This window comes from Salvelinus alpinus, chromosome 4, assembly GCF_045679555.1.
Source record: "Salvelinus alpinus chromosome 4, SLU_Salpinus.1, whole genome shotgun sequence".
Lineage (NCBI taxonomy): Eukaryota > Metazoa > Chordata > Actinopteri > Salmoniformes > Salmonidae > Salvelinus > Salvelinus alpinus.
The window spans coordinates 36,996,331-37,013,558 of NC_092089.1; the positions used below are offsets into that span (position 1 = coordinate 36,996,331).

The 17,228-nt window shown below is 44.9% G+C and overlaps 1 protein-coding gene across 2 annotated transcripts in view; it reads left to right on the forward strand.

The window, feature by feature from the left end:
* Positions 1–16,488: 16,488 nt before the first annotated feature.
* Positions 16,489–17,228, forward strand: part of LOC139573445 (nephrin-like) — a 53,145-nt gene continuing 52,405 nt past the window's right edge. The window contains exon 1 of one of the 2 annotated variants that reach the window (XM_071396897.1): positions 16,489–16,673. The gene's annotated coding sequence lies outside the window, so the exon portion shown is untranslated. The remainder of the gene's footprint in view (positions 16,674–17,228) is intronic. The other variant, XM_071396895.1, reaches the window with a different exon arrangement.

Here is a 17,228-nt window from a genome sequence, read left to right on the forward strand (position 1 = left end):
TCTCTATTTCTGTCTTTCTGTCCGTCAGTCCCGTATCTGTAAGGAGTGCTGGGATGCAGGAAAAGAGAAACATACAAACCAGAAACATATGATAGCAGCGCCGATGGAAGATAGCCAGACGACACAGTTGCAGTTCTGAGATTTCCAGGCACTGCCTGGCTGTCACAAGACTATGCTTGCCTAAAGGTAGCATATGGCATTCTCCAAGACTGTTGTGCTCATTGCCCTCCCACACAACGTCCTGTCTCCATCGCTCTCTTTCACTCACTCTCAGTCGCTCTCTCCCTCTCCTTTTCGCTTTCTCTCTCTTTCACCACTCTCTCTCTTTCTTTCTCTCTCTCTCTCCTTGGTTATTTTCTCTCTTCCCCATCTCCCCTGTCACAGTACACAGCCCCTTCCCTCCCTGTTCTATTTCACATAGCCACACTTCAGTGGCGTTGGCTGAGGAGGATGTCTCTGGCCCTGGCAGTTGGTGAGAGGGAGGGAGGCAGTAGAGGGAGGCTGCAAGGAACAGTCATTAGTTAAATATTAGCCAGCCTGTGTTATAATCCCTCAACAGTGAAGGGAGGGTTAGTGAGGCGGTCATGGAATTGAGAAACAATTGGGCATGTGGAGAGGGTTGGAGGGCGAGCTCTATGGCACGCACACAGTGAAGCACACACAGAAGCAGGCAATAAACACATTTAAACACACACACAGAGACACAGAGACACAAAGACACAGACACAGACACAGACACAGACACACAAAGACAAAGACAAAGACAAAGACAAAGACAAAGACACAGACAAAGACACAGACACAGACACAGACACAGACACAGACACAGACACAGACACAGACACAGACACAGACACAGACACAGACACAGACAAAGACAAAGACAAAGACACAGACACAGACACAGACAAAGACAAAGACAAAGACAAAGACAAAGACACAGACACAGACACAGACACAGACACAGACACAGACACAGACACAGACACAGACACAGACACAAAGACAAAGACATACACACACAATCCCCCCCTCATACACAAACCCCCATAGTGCCCCCAATAGCCTGTCACAGATGGTTGTCCCTTAATAATACTTAATGACACCTGCATATGTGACCAACCCCAGCAGAGGGCCCATAGAACACTCAAGCTCTACACTGGAACAGACAGAAGGTGCTGTTTCAGTAGATACCTGGTGGAACACAAAGAGACAGTGTTTTGGTGCCAACTTCTCATCTACACAGTCAGTGTGGGAAGCTGTGCTACAGTTACACACATAATGCGCTGCATGGTATCTGTCTTGTGAACACGTGTTTTGACATTTGGGATTCAATTTAGGATAAGAAGTGATATATGAGGTAGTCTGTGCAACTCAGATGCTGTAACAAAATGTAATATGTGTTATATATTGGCATGTAATGTGTGATAATATCTGTAACCAAGCACTGCAAAGTAGCATTTCTCATAAGTAAATAGAAGATAGACCACACATTTGTATAACATAAGAACCTACCAGGTAAATACTGACTAAAACAGCTCTGTGAAGTAAAGTTTTACCACAAGGTTGTTTGATAACATAACATTATTGAAGAGTGAAAATCTAGTTACATACCATGATATCATTTTTTGCGATATTTGACTCCATGTATCGATATGCATTTTTTTTTAATTATAATGTTGCTACTGTAGGTAGCATTAACTAGTGCTAGTCGGCTGTCCCTGCGCCAAAACTCTGCTATTTTTCATCGTATTGCTTGTTCTCATCTTTTTTTTAAATTATACACCAACATGTTTTCAGCACTTTTATTTATCTGACTGATCAAAACTTGTTTTTTTATTCTCTCTCTTGTCCCTCTGCAACAGACATATGGTGAGTAATATGTTTGGAACATCAAATAGCAATAAAATTGCAGTATCGAATTGCAATACACATAGAATCGTGAGAATCGCAATATATATCGTATCGGCACCTACTGTAAATATCATGATTATATCCTATCGAGAGGTCCCTGGCAATTCCCAGTCCTACATGACATGTTATCATTAGCAGTAGCCTAATCCATTCTAGACTAGTTTATTGATAATAGTTGTGTGTCCTCTATTCTATACAATATCAGTGCAATCTGTGACAGAAATGGATAATAGCTAAGGAAAATGATTTAGCAGTTCCTCCCTTCTGATTCGCTACATTCTTAGAAAAAAAGGTGCTATCTAAAACCGAAAAGGGTTCTTCGGCTGTCCCCATAGGAAAACCCTTTTTGGTTCCAGGTAGAACCTTTTTTCCACATAGGGTTCTACATGGAACCCAAAAGGGTTTGACCTCGAACCAAAAAAAGGTTATCCTATGGGGACAGCCAAATAAACCATTTGGAACCCCTTTTTCTAAGAGTGTATCAAGGTAATAAGGGTTTTTGGGAAAATAATTATTGTATTTGGTGATCCGTATTAGATTCAGCCGATATATGGTGTTCTCGCATTCATTTCCGTTTGTTGGCTGTGAATGAAGATTAATCTGTGGGGATTATGTGTGAGATCTCCATGGTAACCCGATGTAACAGAATTGTGGGTGTCGTGAGGGGAACCATGCTGGGAGTCTCAATCTCAGACCATGCATCATCTCTCTCCTCCACCCAGGAGGTCCACGGTGAAGAAGGAGCTCTGGACTGCTGTGTGCTGCTAAAGGTGGAGAGAGAGAAACACTGTGTGCTAGAGCTGAAGAGAGAGAACCCTACTGATATCTGCTACAGCGCCACAGCTCAGATATTAATTGTGTGTGAGGGCGTGAGTTGTGTGTGTATGGAGGGTGATGTGGAAGCATCTGACTCCCCCACCCTGACCCTGCACCAAGCACACACACACACACACACACACACACACACACACACACACACACACACACACACACACACACACACACACACACACACACACACACACACACACACACACACACACACACACACACACACACACACACACACACACACACACACACACACACACACACACACACACTATCTTTATCTCTCTTTCACACACACTCTGACACACACCAAAGGAGATGCACAGCTATCCCATTCACACTAATCAAAGTGCAATCCCTCAACCATCTGGCACATATTCATGCAAATACACAAATACCCACGCACACACACACACGCACACACAAGTGCACACACTGACACTCTGGGTCCCATAATCAATTAGTTTCTGGATTGCAGAGGAATGTCGGCTGGTAGCGTTCAGGCCACCCTTCACCCTCATTTCCTCACATGCTGACACAGATCAAACAGCACCTACTTACTTTACCCCCACCTCTGTCCCCCTCCTCTCTCTCTCTCTCTGACTGCCTGTCTGTTTGTGAGAGAGTAGACTGTGTCTGAAACGTAGCTACGTGTGCTGTAGGGTGTAGGTCTAGGCCTAGGAAAAACAGGGAATGCCTGTGTGTGTGTGTGTGTATGTATGTGTGTTGGTGTGTGTGTGTTTGCCTGCGAGTGTACAGTACCAGACAAAAGTTTATACACCTACTCATTCAAGGGTTTTTCTTCATTTGTACTACATTGTAGAATAATAGTGAAGACATCAAAACTATGAAGTAACACATATGGAATCATGTAGTAACCAAAAATGTGTTAAACAAATCAAAATATATTTTCTATTTTAGATTCTTCAAAGTAGCCACCCTTTGCCTTGATGACAGCTTTGTTCTCTTGGCATTCTATCAACCAGCTTAATGAGGAATGCTTTTCTAACAGTCTTGAAGGAGTTCTCACATATGCTGAGCACTTGTTGGCTGCTTTTCCTTCACTCTGCGGTCCAACTCATCCCAAATCATCTCAATTGGGTTGAGGTCAGGTGATTGTGGAGGCCAGGTCATCTGATGCAACACTCCATCACTCTCCTTCTTGGTAAAATAGCCCTTACACAGCCTGGAGGTGTGTTCTGGATCATTGTCCTGATGAAAAACAAACAATAGTCTCACTAAGCGCAAACCAGATGGGATGGCGTATCACTGCAGAATGCTGTGGTAGCCATGCTGGTTAAGTGTGCCTTGAATTCTAAATAAATCACAGACAGTGTCACCAGCAAAGCACCCCCACACCATTACACTTCCTCCTACATGCTTCACAGTGGGAACCACACATGTGGAGATCATCCTTTCACCTACTCTGCGTCTCACTAAGACACGGCGGTTGGAACCAAAAATCTCACATTTGGACTCATCAGAGCAAACAACAGATTTCCACCGGTCTAATGTCCATTGTTCGTGTTTCTTGACCCAAGCATGTCTATTCTTCTTATTGGTGTCCTTTAGTAGTGGTTTCTTTGCAGCAATTCGACCATGAAGGCCTGATTCACGTACTCTCCTCTGAGATGTGTCTGTTACTTGAACTCTGTGAATCATTTATTTGGGCTGTGATCTGAGGTGTAGTTAATTCTTATGAACTTATGAACCTCTGCAGCAGAGCTAACTCTGGGTTCTCCTTCCTGTGGCGGCCCTCATGTGAGCAAGTTTCATCATAGCGCTTGAGGGTTTTTGACACTGCATTTGAAGAAACAGATTGACTGACCTTCTTATCTTAAAGTAATGTCATTTCTGTCATTTCTCTTTGCTTATTAGAGCTGTTCCTGCCATAATATAGACTTGGTCTTTTACCAAATAGGGCTATCTTTTGTATACACCCCTACCTTGTCACAACACAACTGATTGGCTCAAACATATTAATAAGGAAAGAAATTCCACAAATTAACTTTTAACAAGGCACACCTGTCGTTTGAAATGCATTCCAGGTGACTACCTCATGAAGCTGGTTGAGAGAATGCCAAGAGTGTGCAAAGCTGTCATCAAGGCAAAGAGTGGCTACTTTGTCTAAATTTTAAAACACATTTTGATATGTTTAACACTTTTTTGGTTACTACATGATTCCATATGTGTTATTTCATACTTTTGATGTCTTCACTATAAAGAAAACCCTTTGAATGACTAGGTGTGTCCAAACTTTTGTCTGGTACTGTATGTCTAGGCGTGCGGGTGTGTGAGTGTGTGAGTATGCATCCTCCAGCACTAATGGTCACAGCTGCCTCAACACACACACAGACACCTCTCCCTCGCAACCCACTTGCACCAACCCCCCCACCTCTGTCAGATCAGGAATGCACAGGCACATTCTGCCCTTAATGTTTGCCCCGTTTGCACTGTTTATGCAGCCCACGCACTCATTTAAAGAAACTTGATTGCTTTATTTCTACGTGTGTGTGTGTATTTCTCTGCCAACAATGTGTGTGCGTGCAGTTGTGTGTCCCGCCCTAGCTATCTGTTTATTATTATATCATAAAGTCTGCGTTTATTCTAATAAGGCCTGTAATGAATTGCACCATTAGATAGCTGGGTTCAGGAATGTTCACTGCCGGAACCACAGTGATTGCCCATTCAGGTTGTTCACCCTGTTTCTTAAAAGAGTCTCATTCTCATTATAATTTTTTTCAGTAACTTCCCATTTAATTAAAAAAAGGCCGATCATCCATACTCAGTTTGTTTCTCGATATGTTTTGCTTCAGGAGTGAACCTATCCAGCCCAGTGGCCGTTATTCTCTTTGGTGTAAAGACATTGCTCTCTGCCTGTTGTTGGAACTGCACTTCAGGAAGGCAAATAGAAAAAGTCACCTGGCTGGCTGGGTGGGTGTGGTGCTCCAGTTTTACAGATTAACCTCTTACACTACCGTTCAAAAGTTTGGGGTCGCTTAGAAATGTTCTTGTTTTTGAAAGAGAAGCACATTTTTTGTCCATTAAAATATCATCAAATTGATCAGAAATACAGGGTAGACATTGTTAATGTTGTAAATGACTATTGTAACTGGAAATGGCTGATTTTTTTATGGAATATCTACATAGGCGTACAGAGGCCCATTGCCTCTTCACTGTTGACATTGAGACTGGTGTTTTGCGAGTACTATTTAGTGAAGCTGCCAGTTGAGGACTTGTGAGGCGTATGTTTCTCAAACTAGGCACTCTAATGTACTTGTCCTCTTGCTCAGTTGTGCACTGGGCCTCCCACTCCTCTTTCTATTCTGGTTAGAGCCAGTTTGCACTGTTCTGTGAAAGAAGTAGTAAACAGCGTTGAACGAGATATTCAGTTTCTTGGCAATTTCTCGCATGGAATAGCCTTAATTTCTCAGAACAAGAATAGACTGACGAGTTTGAGAAGAAAGTTCTTTGTTACTGGCCATTTTGAGCCTGTAATCGAACCCACACATGCTGATGCTCCAGATACTCAACTAGTCTAAAGAAGGACAGTTTTATTGCTTCTTTAATCAGAACAACAGTTTTCAGCTGCGCTAACATAATTGCAAAAGGGTTTTCTAGTGATCAATTAGCCTTTTAAAATTATAAACTTGGATTAGCTAACACAACGTGCCATTGGAACACAGGAGGGATGGTTGCTGATAATGGGCCTCTGTACGCCTATGTAGATATTGCATTAAAAATCAGCAGTTTCCAGCTACAGTAGTCACTGAAAACATTAACAATGTCTACACTATATTTCTGATCAATTTGATGTTATTTTAATGGACAAAAAATGAGCTTGTCTTTCAAAAACAAGTACATTTGGAAGTGACCCCAAACGTTTGAGCGGTAGTGTACGTACTGGTCACTTTTGCATCAAAGCTGCATTTTAGAATTGTGTAAAATGCAGATGATTAGGAGGAATGGTTAAGATGTCAGGATATGTTTTAGGATGTCCACTCTGTCTCCAAATCAAACACAGTTATTCACTTCTTCTATTTTATTAGCGACTGGTATAAGTTACAACAGGACAACATTAATTGGTACAGTTGTACTTCAAATTAACCTCTGTGAATAAATAAGTACCATACTAACAGTCAAATGAATACCAACACAGTCAGATGAATACCAACAGAGTCAGATGAATACCAACACAGTCAGATGAATACCAACACAGTCAAATAATGATGGAAGAACGAGAGGTAAAATGAGTATGAGTATGAATGTTCAGAATGTCAGGTCAGTGAAATGCCACAGCATCACCAGCATCTGTCCAGTGTAAAATATGTCCGTTACCACCGCAAGGATCAAAGCAACTGCATCATACTATAGGCTGTCTGTACTCGATGATGCAACTTTAATCCTTATTTTTTCCTCTCTTCCAAGGGAGTTTGTTTTCTCACAGTTTTGCAATTAAGCAAGAATCTCTTTTGAAGTGAATGGCCCCCCTCTCTCTTCATGGCTTTGTTTCCTCTTATTTAAATGAGAGCATAGCGACCTGGCATACCACACCGTTTTGAGCCCACTGAGTTTATACCATTGCTGTAGAACGTAAACAAAGGATGCTTCATTAGTAGCCTGGCACTTTATTAATCCTTAACTCACTCACACACACACACACACACGCACGCACGCACGCACACACACGCACACGCACACACACACACACACACACACACACACACACACACACACACACACACACACACACCGCACGCACCCGCACCCGCACACACCCACACACACACACACACACACACACACACACACACACACACACACACACACACACACACACACACACACACACACACACACACACACACACACACGCAAGCAACCACGCACACACGCAAGCAACCACGCACACACACACACACACACACACACACACACACACACACACACACACACACACACACACACACACACACACACACACACACACACACACACACACACACACACACACACACACACACTCCTGTCTCTTTGTCTGGTTAAGGCTTAAGTTAACAAATAATGAGGTCCTTGGTTGTACAAAGGACACTTAAACAGTAATAAGGACCAACTAAGGAGGGTTTCTGTGTGTGTGTCCTGGAAGTTGGAGTAATTGGTTAAAAAGGCTGAAGAACACCAGCTTTTGCCAACCACCCCTTTCTGTCAGGGACCACAAAGAAGCAAAGAAATATGCAATTCAAAACAAAAAGAGAAAAAGAAAGGCAGACAGAAGCCACCCCCGTCTTGAAAACATATGCAGGCACATGCTCCGGCATTCTATTGTCTCAACTGCTGGCCCTCTCTCTATAACTCACTCTGTCCCTCTGACAACTTTCTCTGCGGGGACTTGGAGACGCCCCCACCAGAGGCGTGGGAGGGATGGGGGGTCAGGGGGGTCAGGTTGAGCGATGTGTTTTGGTAAAAGGAGCATGCTTCATTAGGCCTTTTGGCTCAGGGTTCATTAAAACTCCAGGAGAGGAACATTCCAGGATATGATTAACCAAGCACTCCTCCTGAAATGCTGTCAGGACCAACAGATTTGAACCATCATGTGTTAACCCCCCCTACACCGCCCCCCCCCCCCCCCCCCCCCCCCACCCTCTACTCCAGCCAGACCCTCTATTATATACGCCACCATGGCACTGCACCCTGTCTTACTCTCCTCCCCAGACAATAGGCTCCATCTGTTAGGCAGCTCAACTTTCCCTGGCAGGACTCTGGGGGGCCGTGAGGCTGAGAGCTGAGCCCAGTACGGCAGGCGGAGGGGTGACAGTCACCTCTCAGACACCTCCACTGATGACGGAGAGAAGGAGGGATGAGGGAGGGAGGGAGGGAGTATGTTCTAACGGTTCAGTGAGGCCATGAGGGAAAGAGATAATTGTATTTTTGACGGTGTGGGGGTGATGGAGTTAGAGAGGGAATGAGTGAGAGAGGAAAGGAGGGAGTGAGCTTTAGGGGTGGAGTGAATTGATGCAGGGGGGAGGGATAAAAGGAGAGAGGGAAAGAGGGAATGGGTCTCAGGGTTTGGGGTGAGGCGAACCACCAGGGTCCCATCATAGATCCAATAGCCGACAGCTGCTGCTGAGGAGAATATAAGTCATGCAACTGTGACTGGGACCAACCCTGGCTTTTGGCACTATAATTACCAAGAACGGGGGTTTACTAGTCTATACGTTCAGCTATACTCAAAACATATTGGACAGATTATTAAAAAATACACCACAGCACTGTTCTCAATACCAGTGTCAAGGGACTTGATATTCACTTGACGTGGCTTGTTTTTGTATTAGGATATGTCCGCTATATATGCACCGATATACCAGCTATAGTAGAGATGTAAGGCAATGTAAAGTCCAGGGTATAAAGTTGGTTGTGTGCAGTAGGACAGGTATAGATGCATGAGTCCCTGTGGTGCCATCGGCCGGGCTGATTATGTGGGCTCCATGCCTGGTCAGTTTTAACTGGAGGAGATTAGAGAGAGCAGGAGAGGGGTTTAACCTCGTTTGGATCTCTGATATGTTAATTAAAATGGATTTGTGAAAAGGGGATGGAGGGATGGGGAGGATGGCAAGCTCCACCTCAGCCGACCCAAAACCCCATCTGTTGGCTGAGGTAGGTGTGGGTGCGCACGCGTTTCGTGTGTGTGTGCGCGTGTGTGGCCAGCGGAACAGAGATAATAGGCCATACAGCTTATGTTATTAAAGCGCCATTTTACCGCTTAATCGCTTTTGTGAAAGGCTTCTTTTTTGGATCCATTCAACAACGTTCCTGCCCCTGCTTTGTTATTCTCCCCATTTTTAGCTTTCCTGGATTTAACTCAGTTGCATCCATCCGTTTCCTAATCCCTCTGTTTTATCAGTGACACTCAGGGAGCAACCCAGATTGTGTGGCCATGTCAAGTTCCATGCTTGTCAGACCCTGGATCATGCCTGTCTCTGTCTATCTGGGTGGGTTATTGCCTGGCCTGTCAAACCCTGCATCATGTCTATCTCTGTCTATCTGGGTGGGTTATTGCCTGGCCTGTCAGACCCTGGATCGTGTCTGTCTCTCTCTATCTGGGTGGGTTATTGCCTGGCCTGTCAGACCCTGGATTGTGTCTGTCTCTCTCTATCTGGGTGGGTTATTGCCTGGCCTGTCAGACCCTGGATTGTGTCTGTCTCTCTCTATCTGGGTGGGTTATTGCCTGGCCTGTCAGACCCTGGATTGTGTCTGTCTCTCTCTATCTGGGTGGGTTATTGCCTGGCCTGTCAGACCCTGGATCGTGTTTGTCTCTCTATCTGGGTGGGTTATTGCCTGGCCTGTGAAGATGTAGATATTCAAGTGTCTGAGACGGGCTGCAGCTGACGGGACTCTAAATAAAAGAATGGGATACACAAGGCTGGGCAAAACACATCGTCTTCTCTGACCTCAAATTTCCATATGATCCCCCTTCTCTACCTCCATCCCCCCTCCCTCCCTCCAATCTTCCCTACCTCCATCCCCCCTCCCTACCTCCATCCCCCTCCCTACCTCCATCCCCCTCCCTCCCTCCACCCCCCCTCCCTACCTCCATCCCCCCTCCCTCCCTCCATCCCCCCTCCCTCCCTCCCTCCCTCCATCCCCCCTCCCTCCCTCCATCCCTACCTCCCTCCCTCCCTACCTCCATCCTCCCTCCCTCCCTCCCTCCCTCCAATCTTCCCTCCATCACACCCCTGCGCGGTGATAGATGGAGCGGCAGAGACAGCGAGCGTTAAAGTTTGTGGGCCGTGGACCGACGGCGCCGCATGAAAATCACCAGCGTAGAGTAAGCACTCGGAATTGGATGAGAAAGACAGGGAGAGAGGGAGGTGTCAGCACTTTTCTTCCCATACATTTCACTCAGCTGAAGAGAGTCTTATTATCTGACCCGGCTCCCGTTCCCTGAGTGACCTAATAATATTGTGGTGGTGATCCGCAGCCAGCCTCTAACCTCATCACATCACACAGGAATCTACTACCATACTTCCTCTAAGAAGCACTGCAGCGTAGCTTAGCTAGTTTGTTCTGAGACTCTGGCCTGATCAGTTGCACCACCAGTATCCATATCACTTGAATTGAATTAGCATTATACTAGTAATGTTCTTTGTTTATTCATAAGATAAGACTTACTGTATTGTCCCCAAAGGGATATTTGTCTTGGGAATTGAAGTGCTGCTGTTGTCACATAACAAGTCATATGTCACAAGCACAGTCATGCACTCCGCAGCCCAGACCCAGAGCTAGCACATTATAGAAGTCTTTAACGTTTAGTCCTGCATCCTGGCCTTACCTCCTACATAACATCTCAGAAGAGGGCCAAATGCCAGATCTTTCATAATCAAAGAAATGTCAAATATCAAAGTATTAATATCTGTATCATATTAGTATAATTTTCATTATCCTATTCTACTCATTTTAAAGTTATTCTGTTTGTTTAGTATGTTAGTGGTTCTATTTATTTGATACTTGAGTTTCATAAAAATAACTCCAGTCAAGTTATTTGATGAAGTCTCACTCACTTCTCCACACACCTTTGCATCGTGCTCCCTTCACCAATGTTGACATTGTAATGTTCTGTGGTGTGTTCATTCAAACGTGTGCAGCCTTGCTTCACACAGGGTGTCATAACAGGGTCAAAGCGCAAACAAACACTTGACCTTCCTTTTGATTGGTCCACCCAGCGGAAAGCAGTGTGTTATTTAACGTGCTGATGTCGAGCATCTGACTCACAATATCTATTTATTAAATAGCTGTTATGCACAAGCTTGTTAGGGGGTTTGGGATAAATGGAACAGATTTGGGGAATAATCCTTCCCCAATCTGCCCACCACAGCTGGATGTCTCAACCTCGACCCAGCCAACACCGCCTTACCACCCCACCCACCCACACAACACCGCTTTACCACCCCACCCACCCACACAACACCGCCACTCAGTCACACACACACGCACGCACGCACGCACGCACGCACACACACACACACACACCACCACTCAGTCACGCACGCACGCACGCACGCACACGCACGCACTCACTCACTCACTCACTCACTCACTCACTCACTCACTCACTCACTCACACACTCACACACTCACACACACACACACACACACACACACACACACACACACACACACACACACACACACACACACACACACACACACACACACACACACACACACACACACACACACACACACACACACACACACACACAGAGAAAGAGAGATAGAGAGGGATCGAGAGGGATAGAGAGACAGAGATAGAGGGTAAGGGAGAGGAAGAGGGGTCAGGGATAGATATAGGGATAGAGAGACAGAGATAGGAAGAGGGGTCAGGGAGAGATATATGGATAGAGAGACAGAGAGAGGAAGAGGGGTCAGGGAAAGACAGGGATAGAGAGACAGAGATAGGCGGTAAGGGTGAGGAAGTGGGGTCAGTGAGAGATATAGGGATAGAGGGTAAGGGAGAGGAAGAGGGTCAGGGAGAGATATTGGGATAGAGAGACAGAGATAGGAAGAGGGGTCAGGGAGAGATATAGAAATAGAGAGACAGAGATAGAGGGTAAGGAAGAGGGAGAGGGGTCAGGGAGAGATATAGGGATAAAGAGACAGAGATAGGAAGAGGAGTCAGTGAGAGATATAGTAATAGAAAGACAGAGATAGGAAGAGGAGTCAGTGAGAGATATAGAAATAGAGAGATAGAGATAGGAAGAGGAGTCAAATCAAATCAAATGAAATTGTATTGGTCACATACACGTGATTAGCAGATGTTATTGCGAGTGCAGCAAAATGCTTGTGCTTCTAGCTCCGACAGTGCGGTAATATCTAACAAGTAGTATCTAACAAATTACACAACATATACCCCATACACACAAATCAAATTAGGAATGAATTACGTAAGACTACATACATATGGACGAGCGATGTCAGAGCAGAACAGACTAAGATACAGTAGAATAGTATAGAACACAGTATATACACATGAGATGAGTAATGCAAGATATGTAAACATTATTAAGTGAATGAGATGCCATAGCATAGTACAGAAAACAGTATATACATATGAGATGAGTAACGCCAGATATGTTAACATTAAGTGACTAAAATACAGTAGAATACTATACAATACAGTATATACATATGAGATGAGTAACGAGTAATGCAAGATATGTAAACATTATTGAGTGACTAAGATACCATAGAAAAGTAAGGAGAGATATAGGGATAGAGAGATAGAGATAGGAAGAGAGGTCAGGGAGAGATATGCGGATTGAGGCAGTGGATGTCTGATTGGGTTCTCCCTCTTCCAAATCCCTCTTAACCCAGATACCCATGGTCCCTCCACCTACTCAAACATGGCTGGGTTACAAAAGGGAATTAGGATGGAAACCATAGACACACACACACACACACACCCACTCAGGCTCACACACACACAAACACACACACACTCAGACTCACACACACACACATTCAGGCTCACACGCAAGCACGCACGCACGCACGCACGCACGCACGCACGCACGCACGCACGCACGCACGCGCGCACACACACACACACACACACACACACACACACACACACACACACACACACACACACACACACACACACACACACACACACACACACACACAGCACACACACACAGCACACACACACACACAGCACAGACCCTCTTGGAAAGCTAAAACAGCTTCAAGTCCCTGATCCTGGCACGTCATTCCAAACTCAATGTCCTCCAAATCCAACAAGTGAATCCAACAAGCTTTACTACTGCAGACTACCTATGCCAGATTGCCTACGATCTGATCCATGTGGTAGGGGAGAGTGGGGTAGTTGAGCCACCTTTGTTTCTGGGAAGCCATACACAAAATTGGAGTCTGTGAAGGAAGAACTCACGTTGAAAAAGTGTTAAGTCCAAAAAACAGATTTTCACCAAGTCAAATGTATTTATTGTGTTAGAGGTTTCATGATGCTTGTATCTAAACCAAAGCAGATCATTTTAAGTTTGTTCTATACATCACTTGGGGTCTCTATAAGATTCAATATAAGGTCCTAAACCTAGCATGAATGTGCATCCTTGTACCTGTGTGGGCTAATATAGTCAAAATGTTTGCCTTGGGGTAAGTTGAGCCAATGGCCATGGGGTAAATTCAGCCAATGGTTGAGCCAATGGCAAGTTGATAAAATTGAAGAGTTTTCTTCCCAGGCGTAATGCAAGGCATTTTCACTGGCTCAACTTACCACATAACCGGGCTATGTTGTGCCAAGAGAGCACGTTTTTTCTATGTTCTCCAAAGTGTAATGTTTACATGAATTTTCATTATTACCAGAGATACACAACATCCTGAAATATATGTAAATATCTTTGTGAGAAAGAATACTATATTTCCCTTGAGGGAGAGGTGCTGAATGTAAAAAATGTCTCCACTCTCCCCTACTCTGGCGTTGTAGTGACGGCTGGCATGTAATCACACTGCCTTCCTCTTTCCTCTCTGGGTTATTTAGGCTGAAGACCTCAAGACCTTTAGCTCCATCTCCTGTGGCTGCTTGGGAGCCAGATTGACCAGAGAAAAGCATTGTGACCTTGCCATCTGACATGGAGCGTAGCCCCACACAGATACGCCAGCTACAGCAGCTTTAGCAGGGCAACAACAGCACAACAACAAATAGTAGAAGCAGGTTAGCCTGTTGTAATTAGTGGTAGGCCAAAAGGGTTGGGATGTAATTATTTAGCTCAGGGAATGGAGAGACCCAGAGGCCCCTGTGCAGGGCTCTAGGAGACCCTGTAGGGTCACGCGGGGTCTTCTTTCATTAAACAGACCTAGAGGGCTGAAAGCGTTAAACCCTGCTATTGGTGGAGATCACATATTGGATGTTGAACATACTGTATCTGTCTGTCTCTGTCTCGGTCTGTCTCTCTGCTCTGAGCCGATCGGCCCAAGCTGCCGCCGTGTTCATTTCATAATGAAACTTTTTTTTGGTGGTAACAAGTGGCACGCTCTGATCTGTTACGTTACAGTTACTGATCCAACTGTCAACCTTAACACCCCTGTCACACACACATCACACACTGTCACGATCGTCGCCAAGGAAATGACCGGACCAAGGTGCAGCGTGTTAAACGTACATTCTTTTATTTTAAATGTCGCCAACAAAAACAATAAACAACAAAACGAACGTGAAGCTCTGTAAGGCTATACATGCCACTAACAAAGACAACAACCCACAAATGAGAAAAGGAAAAAAGGCTGCCTAAGTCTGATTCCCAATCAGAGACAACGATAGACAGCTGTCCCTGATTGAGAATCATACCCGGCCAAAAACAAAGAACCAGAAAGCATAGACTTTCCCACCCGAGTCACACCCCGACCAAACAAACATAGAGAATAAAAGGATCTCTACGGACAGGGCGTGACACACACAGGCAAACACACACAGGCAAACACAACTTTCTCTTTCTCTCTTATTGCCCTTCTTTTTCATTGCAGTGCTTATTGCTTTACCCTATCTCTGCTTCTGACCTCAGGGCCGGCCCTAGCTTTTTGGAGGCCCTAAGCGAGATTTGGTTTGAGGGCACCCCACTTCATAGGTATAGTATTTTGGTGGGGCCCTTCTGGATGGCAGAAAGAAGCAATTTAAGTTTTAAAGTTAATTTTGCCACATTTTGCCATGGGGTGGAGAGAAATGTTGCATTTTAAAAACGAATTTAATGGAATTCTACAAATTTTGCCATGGAGCGGACAGAAAATGTTGCAGTTTTAAGGTCTGGCCCACTGGGCACATGCCCTGCGTGCCTGGTCAATAATTTGGACATGATTGCTACAAGGTGCAGATAGCTGGCTAGATTAACTTACCAATTAAAAATGTTTTTGCTGACATGGGCAAATTGACTGAATGTCAGTGACTGACATTACAAGACAAAAACTGCTGATGCATAACCACATTTCGAACCCAGTCTGAGTTCCTATATATATATAATTTTTTGGTTGGGGTCCCCCTAGCGGCCGGGGGCCCTAAGTGAATGCCTGCCCTGCTTTGCATCCAAAGACTTCCTGTTCCCTTCCATCTTTTTTTCAAAACAACTCATGTCAATCATCTCTCTTGTAGAAACTCCTTTCAGTTTCTCTCTCATTCCTTTCATTCCTTCCTCTTCTATCTTCAATTTTCCTGCTTGTTTCTCTGTTTCTTTCCATCGATCCTTCGTTTCACTCTTTCCATTACCCCATTTCCCTCGTTCTTGTCTGCCTTCTTCTCACTATTTCCCCTCTACCCCTCCCTTCTGTATCACTCTTTTCTCTCTCCATCTCTCTGTCAGGCCCAGTCTCTCTCTCCTCTCCCTCTGTCTAGCCGCAGAGGCTCCTGCGTTAGCCGTGTTGCTGACAGTGCTGTTTGTGTGAGCAGTGAGCTCCTCCATGGCCTCCCTCGCCTCTCTGCCTCCTCCCCTATCTACCCCCTCCATGCAGGGGAATTAACCTTTCAGCCCTGGGCTTCCGTATTTAATGACTGTCTGAGGGGCCACCTCCAACTACATGGCCCAGCTGTTAGCATCTGTCCCCACAGCACAATCCCCCCCCCACCCCCACTGCGCACACACACACACACACACACACACACACACACACACACACACACACACACACACACACACACACACACACACACACACACACACACACACACACACACAGCACACAGCACACAGCACACAGCACACAGCACACAGCACAGTACACACACACTACAGGGGCTCCATGCTGCTGCCCTCTTTTTATTACCTGCAGAAGCTGTGGAAACACCACAGACAATACCTGCTGCAGAGGGTCTATGCCTAATTCATAGCTGAGCACACAATGAAGGAACTGTACAACGGCCGTAGGTGAGTACTGTTTAATGTATGCTGTGTGTACTGTATATGGTTGACTATGGACTGAATACTGCAGATTGTACATAAAAAGCACTAAGTGGGGTCAAATAAAAAATACGTACTGGTAGAAAAGAATGTGACCTTTGTGTTAGTCACTGTAGAAAGGTTCCAATATGCCTCCCAGTCTCCAGTCACCATTCACTTTCAGGTGTACACGTTAATATGTATATGAAAATGATTATATATATATACTGTATATATATATATGTATATATATATATATTAAAGTATACACCTGAAAGTGAATGTTAACTGGAGACTGGGAGGCATATTGGAACCTTTCAGCACAAAATCAAATATTCTGAAGTGGAAAATGAATTCAGCGTAAAGTCTCCAACTCTACAGCAGCGCAGCTGAATCCCCCCAGGAGTATTCAGTATATAAAATAAAGTGGATACTCGCTGTCCCATGCATTATGTATGAGCATAAATGTTACAAAACGGGCGGCAGTGGAGACATCCATGTTGCCTTTGTATCTTTGAAGGTTCCCTTGCTCCCTCAAACCCC